The sequence below is a fragment of the Dendrobates tinctorius genome, unplaced genomic scaffold (genome assembly GCF_039654945.1).
Source record: "Dendrobates tinctorius isolate UK_male_01 unplaced genomic scaffold, ASM3965494v1 ptg000395l, whole genome shotgun sequence".
Lineage (NCBI taxonomy): Eukaryota > Metazoa > Chordata > Amphibia > Anura > Dendrobatidae > Dendrobates > Dendrobates tinctorius.
The window spans coordinates 2,540,490-2,555,685 of record NW_027362061.1 but is presented as its reverse complement, the minus strand read 5'-3'; positions in this window follow the sequence as shown (position 1 = coordinate 2,555,685).

The window sequence follows — 15,196 nt, the reverse complement described above, 5'->3', positions numbered from 1 at the left end:
GGCCCCAGCCTGCTCCACGCCTGATCCTGGGCTCCAACAGCATCAGTTGGTGTTCAGAAGTGTCGTCTCCACAGAGCCAAACACATTCGTTCAAGTGTTAGTGGGGTTCAGCACTGCCAGCTGTTCCCCTGCTGTGGAGATGGCAAGTCTCCTGCTGCCTTCACCTGCCAAAAGCAACAGGCCCCAGCCTGCTCCTCGCCTAATCCTGGGCTCCAACAGCGTCAGTTGGTGTTCAGAAGTGTCATCTCCACAGAGCCAAACACATTCGTTCAAGTGTTAGTGGGGTTCAGCACTGCCAGCTGTTCCCCTGCTGTGTGGATGGCAGTCTCTCCTGCTGTCTCCGCATTCCAAAGACAGTAGGCCTCTGCCTACACCCTCCTATTTCCTGGGCTTCAACACAGCCAGTTGTAGCTCGGAAGTGCCATCCACACGGAAAGAGACACTTGCTGCCGTGTCTCAGTGGGGTTCAGTAACGTCAGCTGTTCCCCTGCTGTGTGGATGGCAGTCTCTCCTGCTGTCTCCGCATTCCAAAGACAGTAGGCCTCAGCCTACACCCAGATTTTGCCTGGGCTTCAACACAGCCAGTTGTAGCTCGGAAGTGCCGTCCACACGGAAAGAGACACTTGCTGCCGTGTCTCAGTGGGGTTCAGTAACGCCAGCTGTTCCCCTGCTGTGTGGATGGCAGTCTCTCCTGCTGTCTCTGCATTCCAAAGACAGTAGGCCTCTGCCTACACCCTCCTATTTCCTGGGCTTCAACACAGCCAGTTGTAGCTCGGAAGTGCCGTCCACACGGAAAGAGACACTTGCTCCCGTGTCTCAGTGGGGTTCAGTAACGTCAGCTGTTCCCCTGCTGTGTGGATGGCAGTCTCTCCTGCTGTCTCCGCATTCCAAAGACAGTAGGCCTCTGCCTACACCCTCCTATTTCCTGGGCTTCAACACAGCCAGTTGTAGCTCGGAAGTGCCGTCCACACGGAAAGAGACACTTGCTCCCGTGTCTCAGTGGGGTTCAGTAACGTCAGCTGTTCCCCTGCTGTGTGGATGGCAGTCTCTCCTGCTGTCTCCGCATTCCAAAGACAGTAGGCCTCTGCCTACACCCTCCTATTTCCTGGGCTTCAACACAGCCAGTTGTAGCTCGGAAGTGCCGTCCACACGGAAAGAGACACTTGCTCCCGTGTCTCAGTGGGGTTCAGTAACGTCAGCTGTTCCCCTGCTGTGTGGATGGCAGTCTCTCCTGCTGTCTCCGCATTCCAAAGACAGTAGGCCTCTGCCTACACCCTCCTATTTCCTGGGCTTCAACACAGCCAGTTGTAGCTCGGAAGTGCCGTCCACACGGAAAGAGACACTTGCTCCCGTGTCTCAGTGGGGTTCAGTAATGTCAGCTGTTCCCCTGCTGTGTGGATGGCAGTCTCTCCTGCTGTCTCCGCATTCCAAAGACAGTAGGCCTCTGCCTACACCCTCCTATTTCCTGGGCTTCAACACAGCCAGTTGTAGCTCGGAAGTGCCGTCCACACGGAAAGAGACACTTGCTCCCGTGTCTCAGTGGGGTTCAGTAACGTCAGCTGTTCCCCTGCTGTGTGGATGGCAGTATCTCCTGCTGTCTCCGCATTCCAAAGACAGTAGGCCTCTGGCTACACCCTCCTATTTCCTGGGCTTCAACTAGTTATGGGAATGTGGACAGAGCAGGCGACATTGCCGGACACACATCAGGGGATTAACTGACCGGACTGAACACCTGTAACACAGGAACAAGTGTGGATTGTGCAGACGCCACTTCGGAGCTGTAACTGGCGGGGTTGGAGGACAGGGGAAATACGAAAATCAGTGAAGCCACAGGCCTAAGTGGAGCTTGGTTAAAATTAGTAGAAGTCTACAACCGATCTTAAAATTTCTTCAATGCATCCTCAGCCTGCTCCGTGCTTGTCCCTGGGCTTCAACACAGCCAGTTGTTGCTCGGAAGTGCCGTCTTCACAGAGTAAAACACTAGCTCCTGTGTTTGTGGGGTTCAGTAACGTCAGCTGTTCCCCTGCTGTTTTGATGGCAATCTGTCCTGCTGCCTCCCAATTGACAGCATATCAGGCCTCAGCCTGCTAAGTGCTTGTCCCTGGGCTCCAACATCGCCAGTTGCTGCTCATAACTGACTTTGGCACGGGTACTCCCTCCTGCCCAGCTTGGTTCCAGCCCTGCCTGCTGTTTCCGGGAAGTGTCAATGTCAGTTTGCCACCCCAAGTTGCCATGTCGTGTTGCGGTTGGGTTAGCCGAGGCTAGGGTGCCAGCAGTTTAGGTGCTTCCTATGTGGACTGCGGGTTCTGGTAAGAAAGGCTTGTTCCGTATTGCCAGTAGGACAAGCACCCCCTGTAGGACTGTGTGATTCGGTAACTGCGGCCAGCTTGCGGCATGCCAACTTTGCTTTTCAGGGGTAACTTCAGCTGCCCCTCCGGGTTCCAGCACCGTCAGCTGGTTCTCGGCAGAGCCTTTGGCCTAGGTGCCTCCATCTCGGTATCCGAGTTCCGGCAACGTCTGCTGGTCCTTGGTAGTGCTTTGTAGCACAGGTACCTCCTGCTTAGTAACCGGGTTCCAGCACCATCAGCTGGTCCTCGGTTGTGCCATTGGCTCTTATTCTTTCTGCTGCCCCTCCGGGTGCCAGCACTGTCAGCTGGTCCTCGCTATTTCCATTTGCTCTTGTAGCTTATGCTAACCATCCGGGTTCCAGCACCGTCAGCTGGTTCTCGGCAGAGCCTTTGGCCTAGGTGCCTCCATCTCAGTATCCGAGTTCCGGCAACGTCTGCTGGTCCTTGGTAGTGCTTTGTAGCACAGGTACCTCCTGCTTAGTAACCGTGTTCCAGCACCGTCAGCTGGTCCTCGGTTGTGCCATTGGCTCTTATTCCTTCTGCTGCCCCTCCGGGTGCCAGCACTGTCAGCTGGTCCTCGCTATTTCCATTTGCTCTTGCAGCTTATGCTACCCATCCGGGTTCCAGCACCGTCAGCTGGTTCTCGGCAGAGCCTTTGGCCTAGGTGCCTCCATCTCGGTATCCGAGTTCCGGCAACGTCTGCTGGTCCTTGGTAGTGCTTTGTAGCACAGGTACCTCCTGCTTAGTAACCGGGTTCCAGCACCGTCAGCTGGTCCTCGGTAGTGCCATTGGCTCTTGTTCCTTCTGCTGCCCCTCCGGGTGCCAGTACCGTCAGCTGGTTCAAGAGGACAAAGAACAGGAAGACAACCACCAAGATGCAGAACAACAAGAGAGAGAAGACAAAGAAGCATAAAAAAACAAAGCAGAAGAACATTAAGCATAAGACTAATACTCTGAGCAAATGATATTATCTTATTTATAAGCAGAAGAAGACTAAGCAGTGTATGGGGGTGAGTCCGTTCCTCCTCGTGGTGCCCCTGGAAAAGGCCTGCTGCTGCAGGCCAAACTGAACGCGGACAAATCCTGTTGTAAATCTTTTGTGACAGGCAGAACGGAAGGTGTAAACTTCTAACTTTTCTAGATAACAACTACAGGAATGCCTGACACAAATAAGAATATGATGAAGAAGAATAGGAAGAAGATGAAGAAGTTGAATATGTAGAATAATAATTGTTGAATAAGAAGAATATGAAGAATGTAAAAAAAGGAAGAAGAAGAAGAATTTAAAAAAAGGAAGAAGAAGAAGAATGTAAAAAAAGGAATAAGAAGAAGAATGTAAAAAAAGGAAGTAGAAGAATGTAAAAAAAGGAAGAAGAAGAAGAATGTAAAAAAAGGAAGAAGAATAAGAAAGAAGAAGAAAGAAGAAAGAAGAAGAAGACATACATGTCTGGCAAAATATAAATGAGGCTAACATAGTCAATATCTTTGTAACTCCTAACGTCTTTAAAAAAAAGTTTAATTCCTGCTATTCCATTTGATTGGGCTAAACCTCTATGGCTTTAATGTCTCCTCCACCTCCCACAATACATTCTACATTATTCTTAGTTGTTTTTCTTCATGTAGAATTAACCTACAAGGAAAGAAAGGGTTTTTTTTAATTCCGATATTTTGGCCCCATTGACTTGCATTGGTTCCCGGTATCGGAATCGGCGATACCGATACTTTTTTTTAAGATCGGCCGATCCATTCCGATCCGATATTTTCAAGTATCGGCTGGTATCGCTCAACTCTAAACAGCACAGAATAGCAGGTAACACCATGGTCCAAGCCTAGGGGTCCCAGTGTAAGTCCAGATTCCATGTAATGGTGTTAAAGGACAATGAGCAAGGCAATCCTTGGGATATGGAGAGTAGAGAAGATAGAGCCAAGCATGTTCATGGTGGACATCTTTTGAGCTGCCAGGTGACCATGAACAGTGCTCCCAATACATTGTGTCTGCAAACTATTCCAGCTAGATCTGTATTCAAATAGCTAAATGGCGCTCCTTCCCTTCTGAACACTGCCATGTGCCCAGACAGTAGTGTACAATCGTATGTAGGGTATAGTGCAAAGATGGAAAATAATTTGTAAGATCCATTTGTTTCCTATTATCCTCTGTGAATAATTTATCACCACATAAAGTGACACACGTCAGATATTAATAATGGGGCCTGATTAGGAACACAAAACTGACTGCAGGAAGAGGTTAAATCAGAGGATTTTGGAGACTACTGTAATCAAACACTGTGACTATAGACAATAACATCTACTGAAATGATCAAACTCCACAGTCTCCATCAGTAATAAATGAGCAGCTAGTGGTGAAACCTCTCTGGGGTAATTAGAGTATGGGGCTCGGTGACGTCACAATCTAAACTATCGTAAGCTCCAATATTTTCTGTCAGATGAGTTTCATGGAGAAATATTACACATTTAGAGAGAACTGTGTATAATAGTGCAGAGCTGAGATGTCTTAAAGGGAACCTGTCAGCAGGATTGTGCTCAGTAACCTACAGACACTGTCAGGTCAGCACCGTTATACTGATTACAGTGATACCTGGTGATGAAATCCGTCTTGTGGTTGTTGTGTAATCTGTATTTGTTGTTTTCAGTTAATGAGATTCTCGTACTCTGGGGCGGGGCTGTGGGCGGGGCTTTATGTGGTGCTCTGATTCCATATTCCTCTGTATTGGCTTATGACAGGTCGCTGATCCCTCACTGACTTACCCCCATTATTACATAATGCATATAATAGCATTGATATTATTGGTGATAATGCCTATAATATTGTGGCTATTGTGAGGCTTAGAAAAAAAATTACATCCAGCAAATTGTCATCAGCGGCGCCAGCGCAGTAGCCTCTATCAATTACTTATAGACGCTACTGCGCAGGCGCCGCCATCGCCGGTGACATTTTGCTGGATGTAATACAGATTAATATGTAATCAGAGCACCACATAAAGCACATAATACCTTTCTTCAAGTGATTTTCTATCTTGTCAGCACATTTTGCGTACGCTGTCATTTGGCTTTATAGTCACAGATCTGGGCAGGTGACGGTCAGTGTCTCCTAATGTGAAGGAGAGAATGGCTAATGAAATCAATTATTAAATCTTATATAAGTCAGTTCACATATGGTGTACCAAGATGGCGTCTGTGTCTTCAGACAACATCCTGGAAGGAATCCTTGGAATGCAGAAGCTGAGATACTGGATACCATATATGGAAGTGAAGGTGAATGGACCTATCATAGACTGACACTGGCTACTCAGAAGATTGTGTGACACCTATTTACTGTCTCTGTCTTGAGAATACACTTCAGTTGTGTGCAAGCCTTTGCTGAGAAAGGAGTAGACATCTAACTCTGTGTTCGGTGTGACTCTTGCAGTGTGCACTCGGCCTATATTGGGTCAGGTACAAGCAATCATATAGATCTTGCTTTAAGGGATCACCCTCACACTAATCCCAGGGGGGGTGGATCCTCCAGGTTGTAAGTCCTATAGACAAGGGCTTTCATTGCCCAAAGTCATTTTAACATTTTTGGTTGGAGGAGAATGTTGTGGTCTAGAGGCAAAATGGTGATCATGGTAATACGGACGGACTACACCACCGATAAAGCAGCCACAGCCGGTGACTGAGAGGAATCTGTGACTTCTCTGCATTCAGTGGTTACTACTCACCTGGGTAGTCATATGTGGGAATCTCCTCTTTACACCGCTCATCATCTCTCACATATGTCTCTGTAGTATTAATATGGGTCAGATCTTCACCCTGAAACAAATATTGTGAAAGTCACAGACAGATGGAGAAGTCCCATCTATGATCAGCTCTAATCCTGCCATCTCCACCGTTCTCATTACACAAGTATAAAACATATAATACTGGTGGATAAAACAAGACTGAGCACAAGACCTTCACAGCCGTCTACACATCATAGGGGAGATCTCCTGACACCTTCTCTCATCTACCTGATGATCCTGAGGAACACTGGGATCTTCTTGGTTACAGTCCTGTGGAAGAAGAGGACGGGGACATCTCTCTGGTGTTGTCCTCTTACTGGATAGATCTGGAGGAAACACATACAGGGACTGAATTCATTCTCTACATACAGATAATTATAGGCCGTGTGTATTTAGTCCTGTCTATTACCTGGTGATGTGAGGGACTGGGGAACCTCCATTATGACGTCCTTGTACAGATCTCTGTGTCCTTCTAAATGCTCCCACTCCTCCATGGAGAAATAGACAGCGACATCCTGACACCTTATAGGAACCTGACACATACAATGATACCGTCATCCCCCGATCCCTTCATAGTGTTACTGTATAATGTCCCAGCATTCCCAGCAGTGTCACCTCTCCAGTCAGCAGCTCCATCATCTTGTAGATGAGTTCTAGGATCTTCTGGTCATTGATGTCCTCATGGATCAGGGGGTAAGGTGGAGGCCCCGTGATTGGGCTCAGGGGTCTGCCACATCCCTCAGATACAGGGTCCTGACAGCGATCACTAGAGGTCTTCTTCACCACTGTGTAATCCTGGTTATGGAGAGACACATTAATAAATCTCACTACAGACATTTCCAGAGTCCTCACCTCTCCAGTTATGTCCATCTGTTATTCCCATAGATAAGAATGATGTAATAATAATAATAATAATAAATTTTATTTTTATAGCGCCGACATATTCCGCAGCACTTTACATTTCAGAGGGGATTTGTACAGACAATAGACATTACAGCATAACAATAATCACATACAGTAGATTATAACAAATACCAAGAGGAGTGAGGGCCCTGCTCGCAAGCTTACAGTCTATGAGGAAAGAGGTAGACACGAAAGGTGGGTGGTAACAGTTGCCCTGATTGTATGGACCAGCCATAATGTTAAGTGTGTAACAGTACAGACACAGAGGGCTAATGGATGCATAAAGCATGTGGGAACATGATGCTGGGAACCTGGTTATGGTAAAATTTTTGGCTCTGCCACACAGGGATAGGTTAGGTTAATGTGTTGAGGCGATAGGCCAGTCTGAATAAATGCGTTTTCAGGACACGCTTAAAATTGTGGGGACTGGGGACTAATCGTATTGACCTGGGAAGTGCATTCCAAAGAATTGGCGCGGCACGTGTAAAGTCTTGGAGACGGGAGTGGGAGGTTCTGACTATTGAGGATACTAACCTCAGGTCATCAGCAGAACGGAGGGCGCGGGTAGGGTGGTATACTGAAACAAGGGAGGAGATGTAGGGTGGTGCTGAGCCATGGAGGGCTTTGTGGGTGAGGGTAATAAGTTTATACTGAATTCTGGAGTGGATGGGTAGCCAGTGTAATGACTGGCACAAGGTAGAGGCATCGGTGTAACGATTGGTGAGGAATATGATCCTGGCTGCAGCATTCAAGACAGATTGGAGAGGGGAGAGTTTTGTAAGAGGGAGACCGATTAGAAGAGAGTTACAATAGTCGAGACGAGAATGAATAAGAGAAACAGTAAGAGTTTTGACGTAATGTGACGTCATCAGAATCTCTCACCTCTCCAGTGAGACAGAAGAGGATCTCTAGGGTGAGGTGTAACATCCTCTCCGCCATCTTGTCTCTGTCCATATCCATCCTTGATGGGGAAATCAGGAAAATTCTCTTCTGTAGAAGATCTTCACTGAGAGGATCCGATATTGTAGAGATCTGAATGAGAAGAAGATGATCTGATGTAACATCATAAGAATCCTGTGTAAAAATACAATTACTGGAGATAATAAGGGAAACATATGAGATTTATTATCTTACAGGGTTTAGTTTTCTTCCCTGACATCTACTAATAAAACCTATATATTTAGGCCACAGACAACAAGCAGTTTCCTCCTCGGAGTCGGCAGCTGAACACGTTTCTCATAGACTCATCTTCCATAACGCTAATTCTCGTCTCATTACCGACACTGGAATCGGCATTAGCAATACTGCAGGAGATATTCATTACACGTGACATGAGAAATAACTCCTTCATGATGAGGACGACATCTTCATCTTCTACTGCGGCTCTAGAGACAGATGTGGCCAGAGTCGGTCACTGCCTCCATCCCCACCGGCCGTCTGTATGAAGGTTTCCCGCAGGGTTGTGGAGTCGGAGTCGTGGAGTCGGAGTCGGAGTTAGTTTTGGTTGGAGTCGGAGTCGGAGTTGGTAGAAATGTACCGACTCCGACTCCAGCTTTAAAAAAAAATGTATTAATATTTCATAATTGAACTTTCATATGAATTTTATAAATGTTACTCAAATATATATGTTCTATCAAACTATGAACAACAGTGATAAGCAGTTCTGCTGGAGATAGAGACATTTCTTACTTCTTGTGTGTCACTGTTCTCCACTGCCCTTATCTAATCTTATACTTGGTTAACCTCATGCTGCCCCAACCCCCCTACTTACAATGTATGAAACTGAAAGTGAAAATGTGTTGCAAATTCTTAGTAGTAAAGCTCCTCCTCTAGACTAGATCATACTAGGTGTGCGTCTTCCAAGCATCTCACAGCTGCCTGCTACTCAGAAGAGGAAGACTGTAAGAAGTATTATCCTTTCAACAAACTTTGCATCAGTTAACTGTGAGTACATGAGGAATAATACAGTATTACTGACCACTATATCAGTTGTGCGACCTGGCAATAATTTTGTACAATTGTTTTTAGGAAAAACAATTGTCATTTGGATTGTGAATGCAGAATTAAAAATCTGAGAATGTCAAAGAAGCATCACATTAAATCAGCTGTATTTGAACATTTCACCATCACTCAAGATAGAAAACATTATGTCTGTCAGTGTATGACAAATGATCCAGACGAAAACAAATGCTGTGAAGCCAAGATGAGTGCATATTGAGGCAAAGATAAAAATGCTCCTACCAGAGCTTCTAATCTAAAGAGACATTTACAGCACTTTCATCCAGAAGTACTGAAAGCAGTGGATGAGAAAGACTGCATCCAAACCAATGAACCAGTGCCCAGCTCTTCCAGCCAAACAAAGGAGCAGAGAACTTTGCAGCAATCAGTTGCAAGATATTTTGTCAGTGACAAAGTTACTGTGACAATGACAGTAGATACATTTAAAAAACAGATCATAGAGCTTGTTGTAAAGGATAGTGTGCCTATTTCATTATTTTCACGACCAGCTTTTATGTGTCTGAATGGGGAAATGGCCCGCAAGCTTGGTGTTTCTCTGGAGAGAGAATTAGAAAATTAGTAATCGAAGAAGCTTTTAAACAAAAGGAAGAACTTAAAAAAACTCTCAAGGGACGCTTTCTGTTTCTTAAAATGGATGCCTGCACACGTCACAGAGTGAACTATTTTGCCATCAATGTCCGATTTGTTTGTGATAAAAATGAAATAGTTACCAAGACATTGGCAGTAAAAGACACCAAAGCTCATCACACCAGTGAGTTTCTCCAGGTCTTGGTGGAAAAGGTTCTGCAAGACTATGAACTTAAAAAAGAGCAAGTTCTTTCTGTCGTAACTGACAATGCTTCAAATATGATAAGTACTATTAAGCTAATGAATGAGAGTAATGATGGTGACCAGCAGCTAGAAGAACATTCTGGGTCCACAGACACAGAAATGTTTGAAATAGAGGAACACAGTATTGTAACTGAGGAGCAAACTGAAGTTGCTTCAGATGAACAGCAACATGATAGTTTAGATGATCTTGTTGAAACTGTGTCAATATGTTCTTTCATTCATCACATGCGCTGTGTTGTGCATACGCTACAGCTGGCTATAAGAGACAGTCTGCAAAAAGGACATGCTGCTGCACTGATTGGCAAGGTGAGAAAATTGGCTACTGTTGCCAGAACCCCTAAAGTTGACTCAATTTTGAAGAGACGTGCTGGAAAAGGGGCAATTATTGATCAAGCCACACGATGGGGCAGTACTTACTTAATGATTCAGCGCTTGGTTGAACTGAAAACCTTTCTTGTAGACATGACTAACCCTCAACTGACGCTAAATGAAAGTCAGTGGAATCAGGTGACTGAGCTGGAAAAATTGCTAGAGCACCCATTTACAGTGACTAAAAAATTACAAGCAGAGGACTTAACTCCAGGTATTTTCTTAAAGGAGTGGAAGAACCTGATGTTTCGCCTGTCCCAAAGAGGAGGGTTAATTGCAAGTGGCATTGCTACATCAATGAAACGGAGAGAGGAGCTACTATTACAAAATAACATTCTTTTGGCTGCTGTTTATGTAGACCCAATGCATCGGATTCTTCTAGATGATCAACAGCTAAGTAAAGGAAAAGAAGCTCTGTTTGAAATAGCAGTAAGGATGAAAGGGTTGCAGAACAGTCAGGAGGAACAAGAAGAATTTGGTCGTCCTGCCACATCTTCACCCTCATCATCAACTGATGAAGAATTTAATTTCGAAAAATATTTGGATCACAAGGACCGTGCAAAGCGTTCCCGCATAGAAGAGTCATCCCCATCAAGGAACACAGCCAGTACATTTCAGCAGAATTTTTCATGTGCACTAAAAGAAATTGAGAAATTTGACCGTTCATCAAAAATAACAGTGCAACAAGCGATTCCTCTGTATCCTGACATTGTCAGAGATGTTGCCCGAGTGGTTACTGCTTTGCCACCAACACAAGTTAGTGTAGAGAGGTTGTTCTCTCCTCTCAAAATAATTAGATCAGATTTGAGGGCATCCATGAAGGAGGATCTGACAGAGACAATACTTTTTCTGAGGACAAATTTATAGATTTCTTCTTATTAACTGCATAAAAGTGTTTATTGCATATTTACTTACAGTTTATAAAAGTTTATAAAAGTTATTTGCTATATTCTAATTGTATTCTAATAAATGTAGTTTTTGCTCTAAGTGGTCTGATTACTTATATGATGGTGAGAAACTGAATAAGCACGATGTTTAATATTTTACAACAGTAAATTTGTTGTTATGAATTGGCCATTTATGAAGGAGTCGGAGTCGGAGCCGGAGCCGGAGTCGGAGTCGGAGCCTGATAAAATCCAGGAGTCGGAGTCGGAGTCGGAGTCGCAACTGTGGCTTACCGACTCCACAGCCCTGGTTTCCCGTCTTCCCCGCACTGGAATCTTCTATCGACGTTAGATCTCAGCTCTGAGTCACACACAGAAGTTTGAGGCTTTTAGAAAAGATTTTTAGTTTCCACAAACACAACGGACAGAAATGATCTGATCCCTAAGTCTCCATGTACAGTGATTTATGGGGATTATTTCTGGCCTTAGGCTTTCCCATATTACAGGAAAAACTCCAGAAAAAGCCGATATTAAAATGATTCTAAAGAAAATTCGCTCCAACAATTCTTGTAAGAAGAAAAAAAATGCAAAAAGCAGAAGACACATTTTATAAATTTTAACATGATAAACATTTATTAAAAAGAAATTAATCTTTTTGGGCCCCAGAACATAGATGTACACCGCAGGGACGGCACAGATGAGGCTGCAACAAAAACCCTGACAGTTTTACCACTTGCTGCTGTGAAAAGCAAACATGGCATCTAAGAAGGTGTGACAGAGTTTGGCTGAATCCCCCCCCCTCCCCCAAGTACTCGATAGTATGGGGCGGCCTAGTTACTCCGATACTTACATGCCTAATAATGGGGTCTGGGCTGCAATGTATGAAGGTCTATTAGGCCGGGCCAGAGGCAGCGTCCAATAATTACCTTATAACCCCCCATACACAGTAGAGTAAAGTTCCATGAAAGCACTGATTTCGGGGGGTTTGGCCGACCATATAATGTATTTGGGGGCCTCCCGACAGATGATGTCAGGGCAGAGAAGGATCTGGCATCCTGAATTTCAGAGGATAATCCGTTTGTTCTTCCTGTAGATAATCCTCCTCTAGAGGAGTCTGGAGGCGACTCTGTCATACAGACCACAGGAAAGCTGGAATATTTGTGTGTATGGGGGAGTCGGGAGAGATCGCCGTCTGCCAAATGACCGTTCAGCCAACTCTGATCTCATGTGTATGGGGCCGTTAGTATTACACTGACAGGCAGTGATGATACACGGCACTACAGTAGTACAGGGCATCACCGGAGCCATCAGAGGCTTGTATGTTGTGTGATCGCACTGATCAGAGGGGTTTAAAAAAGGTTTAAAGGGGGAAAATATATCAGTTTCAGCAACAAGAAATATCTGTCACTATATGGAAAGCAGAGACACTGCACAATGTTAGTTACGTCACGTCCATAACTACTTTATTACACTCTATTATCCTGTACACAGTGGAGTAGATAGAAATCACAGATCCCACAGCAATAGCTGGAATTGGGCCCTCCAACATAATGGAAAAAAAAATCTATTTATCTATCTCTCTATCTATATACATGGTTCAAAAAAATAAAGGGAACACTTAAACAACAGAATATAACTCAAAGTAAATCAAACTTCTGTGAAATCAAACTGTCCACTTAGGAATAACAATGATTGACAATCAATTTCACATGCTGTTGTGCAAATGGAATAGAGAACAGATGGAAATTATTGGCAATTGTCAAGACACCCTCAAAGGAGTGGCTGATGTTTTGGTCACTTTTGAATGTTGGCTGTGCGTTCACACTCATGGTAACATGAGACGGACTCTACAACCCACACAAGTGGCTCAGGTAGTGCAGCTCATCCAGGATGGCACATCAATGCGAGCTGTGGCAAGAAAGTTTTCTGTGTCTGTCAGCGTAGTGTCCAGAGGCTGGAGGCGCTACCAGGAGACAGGCCAGTACACCAGGAGATGTGGAGGGGGTCGTATGAAGGCATCAACCCAGCAGCAGGACCGCTACCTCCACCTTTGTGCAAGGAGGAACAGGAGGAACACTGCCAGAGCCCTGCAAAATGATCTTTAGAAGGCCACAAATGTGCATGTGTCTGCACAAACAGTTAGAAACTGACTCCATTAGGATGGTCTGAGGGCCCGACGTCCACAGATGGGGGTTGTGCTCACAGCCCAACACCGTACAGGACGCTTGGCATTTGCCACAGAACACCAGGATTGGCAAATTCACCACTGGTGCCCTGTGCTCTTCACAGATGGAAGCAGGTTCACACTGAGCACATGTGACAGACGTGACAGAGTCTGGAGACGCCGTGGAGAGCGATCTGCTGCCTGCAACACCCTTCAGCATGACCGGTTTGGCAGTGGTCAGTAATGGTGTGGGGTGGCATTTCTTTGGAGGCCACACGATGTTGGGCTGAGAGCACAACCCCCATGGAGACACAATTGTGCCTTTACCTGGAGATCAATTCCCAGTGGGGGCAATTTCCAAAATGCAATAACTTAAGTGGGGAATTCAGCTCTTTTCACACTTAAGGGATCTGTATATGGAGTCTACAAACTACAGTGGGGGAATAAGGATTTGTTACGCTGCCAATTTTGGGGCTAAAGTCACATTTTTGTGAGGAAATAAAGTAAAATTGTCATTTTTTCCTTCCACATTGCTTATATTCCTGTCACACTATCCGAATTCAGATATTGTCCTGTCAGAAAGGAGAATACAGGGAGCGAAAGGGTTAATAGGACTCACAGGAGGAACCGGCCCAGAAAGCAGAAGATCCAGGAGTGTCTGCCACATATATGGCTGCTCTGTGCACAGGACCTGTGATGAGGTCACAGGAGGGGAGGAGTCAGGGGTCACATGATCAGGGGCCTCAGTGTGTGCAGGACTCAGTGTGCTGGAGCGCTCCCGATAATCAGCTGCGTGTGTCGCGCTGTGTGATAGTCACAGCACCTGCATGGAGAGCGACACATGCAGCTGATTATCGGGAGCGCTCCAGGGATCCGGGGTCCCGATGCAGCTATTCTGTAAGCGATATTAGCCAATAACAACTTCTCCGACGATATTCGCTCATCTCTAGTAATAACAGCTCAAAGGAATTCACCGAACTTTTCATTAAGTTTAATAGCAAGACCCTATTAAATATTGAGCACCAGCGGGATGAGGCATTGACAGCGGTATGTAAAAGTGTGGGCGCCCCTGGTCAAAATGACCATTATTGTGGGCAGTAGTAAGATGAAGATGAAATGATCTCTAAAAGGCCGAACCTCTAAGATCACACATGGCCTTTGTATTTTAGGCAAAAATAATAATAATAAATACATATATATAGTGAGACAATTATTACAATTTCATAATTGCAAAAAGGAAAAAGGGCGATGCAAAACTTTGGGCACCCTGGGAGATTTGTGTACTGAGATAACTTTGACCAAGATTTCACACCTTAATTAGCTTGTTAGGGTTATGGTGAGATCACATGGTGACCAGGAGCTACAGTCTGAGGAAAGGGCTAAAAAGCCTTCACTAGACCCCTGTACAGCTGTATAATGAGGCCCAGGCTTTATAGTGAGGGGACAGGAGTGAGGGCCTGATCCCAGGAGCTACAGTCTGAGGAAAGGGCTAAAAAGCCTTCACTAGACCCCTGTACAGCTGTATAATGAGGCCCAGGCTTTATAGTGAGGGGACAGGAGTGAGGGCCTGTTCCCAGGAGCTACAGTCTGAGGAAAGGGCTAAAAAGCCTTCACTAGACCCCTGTACAGCTGTATAATGAGGCCCAGGCTTTATAGTGAGGGGACAGGAGTGAGGGCCTGTTCCCAGGAGCTGCAGTCTGAGGAAAGGGCTAAAAAGCCTTCACTAGACCCCTGTACAGCTGTATAATGAGGCCCAGGCTTTATAGTGAGGGGACAGGAGTGAGGGCCTGTTCCCAGGAGCTACAGTCTGAGGAAAGGGCTACAAAGCCTTCACTAGACCCCTGTACAGCTGTATAATGAGGCCCAGGCTTTATAGTGAGGGGACAGGAGTGAGGGCCT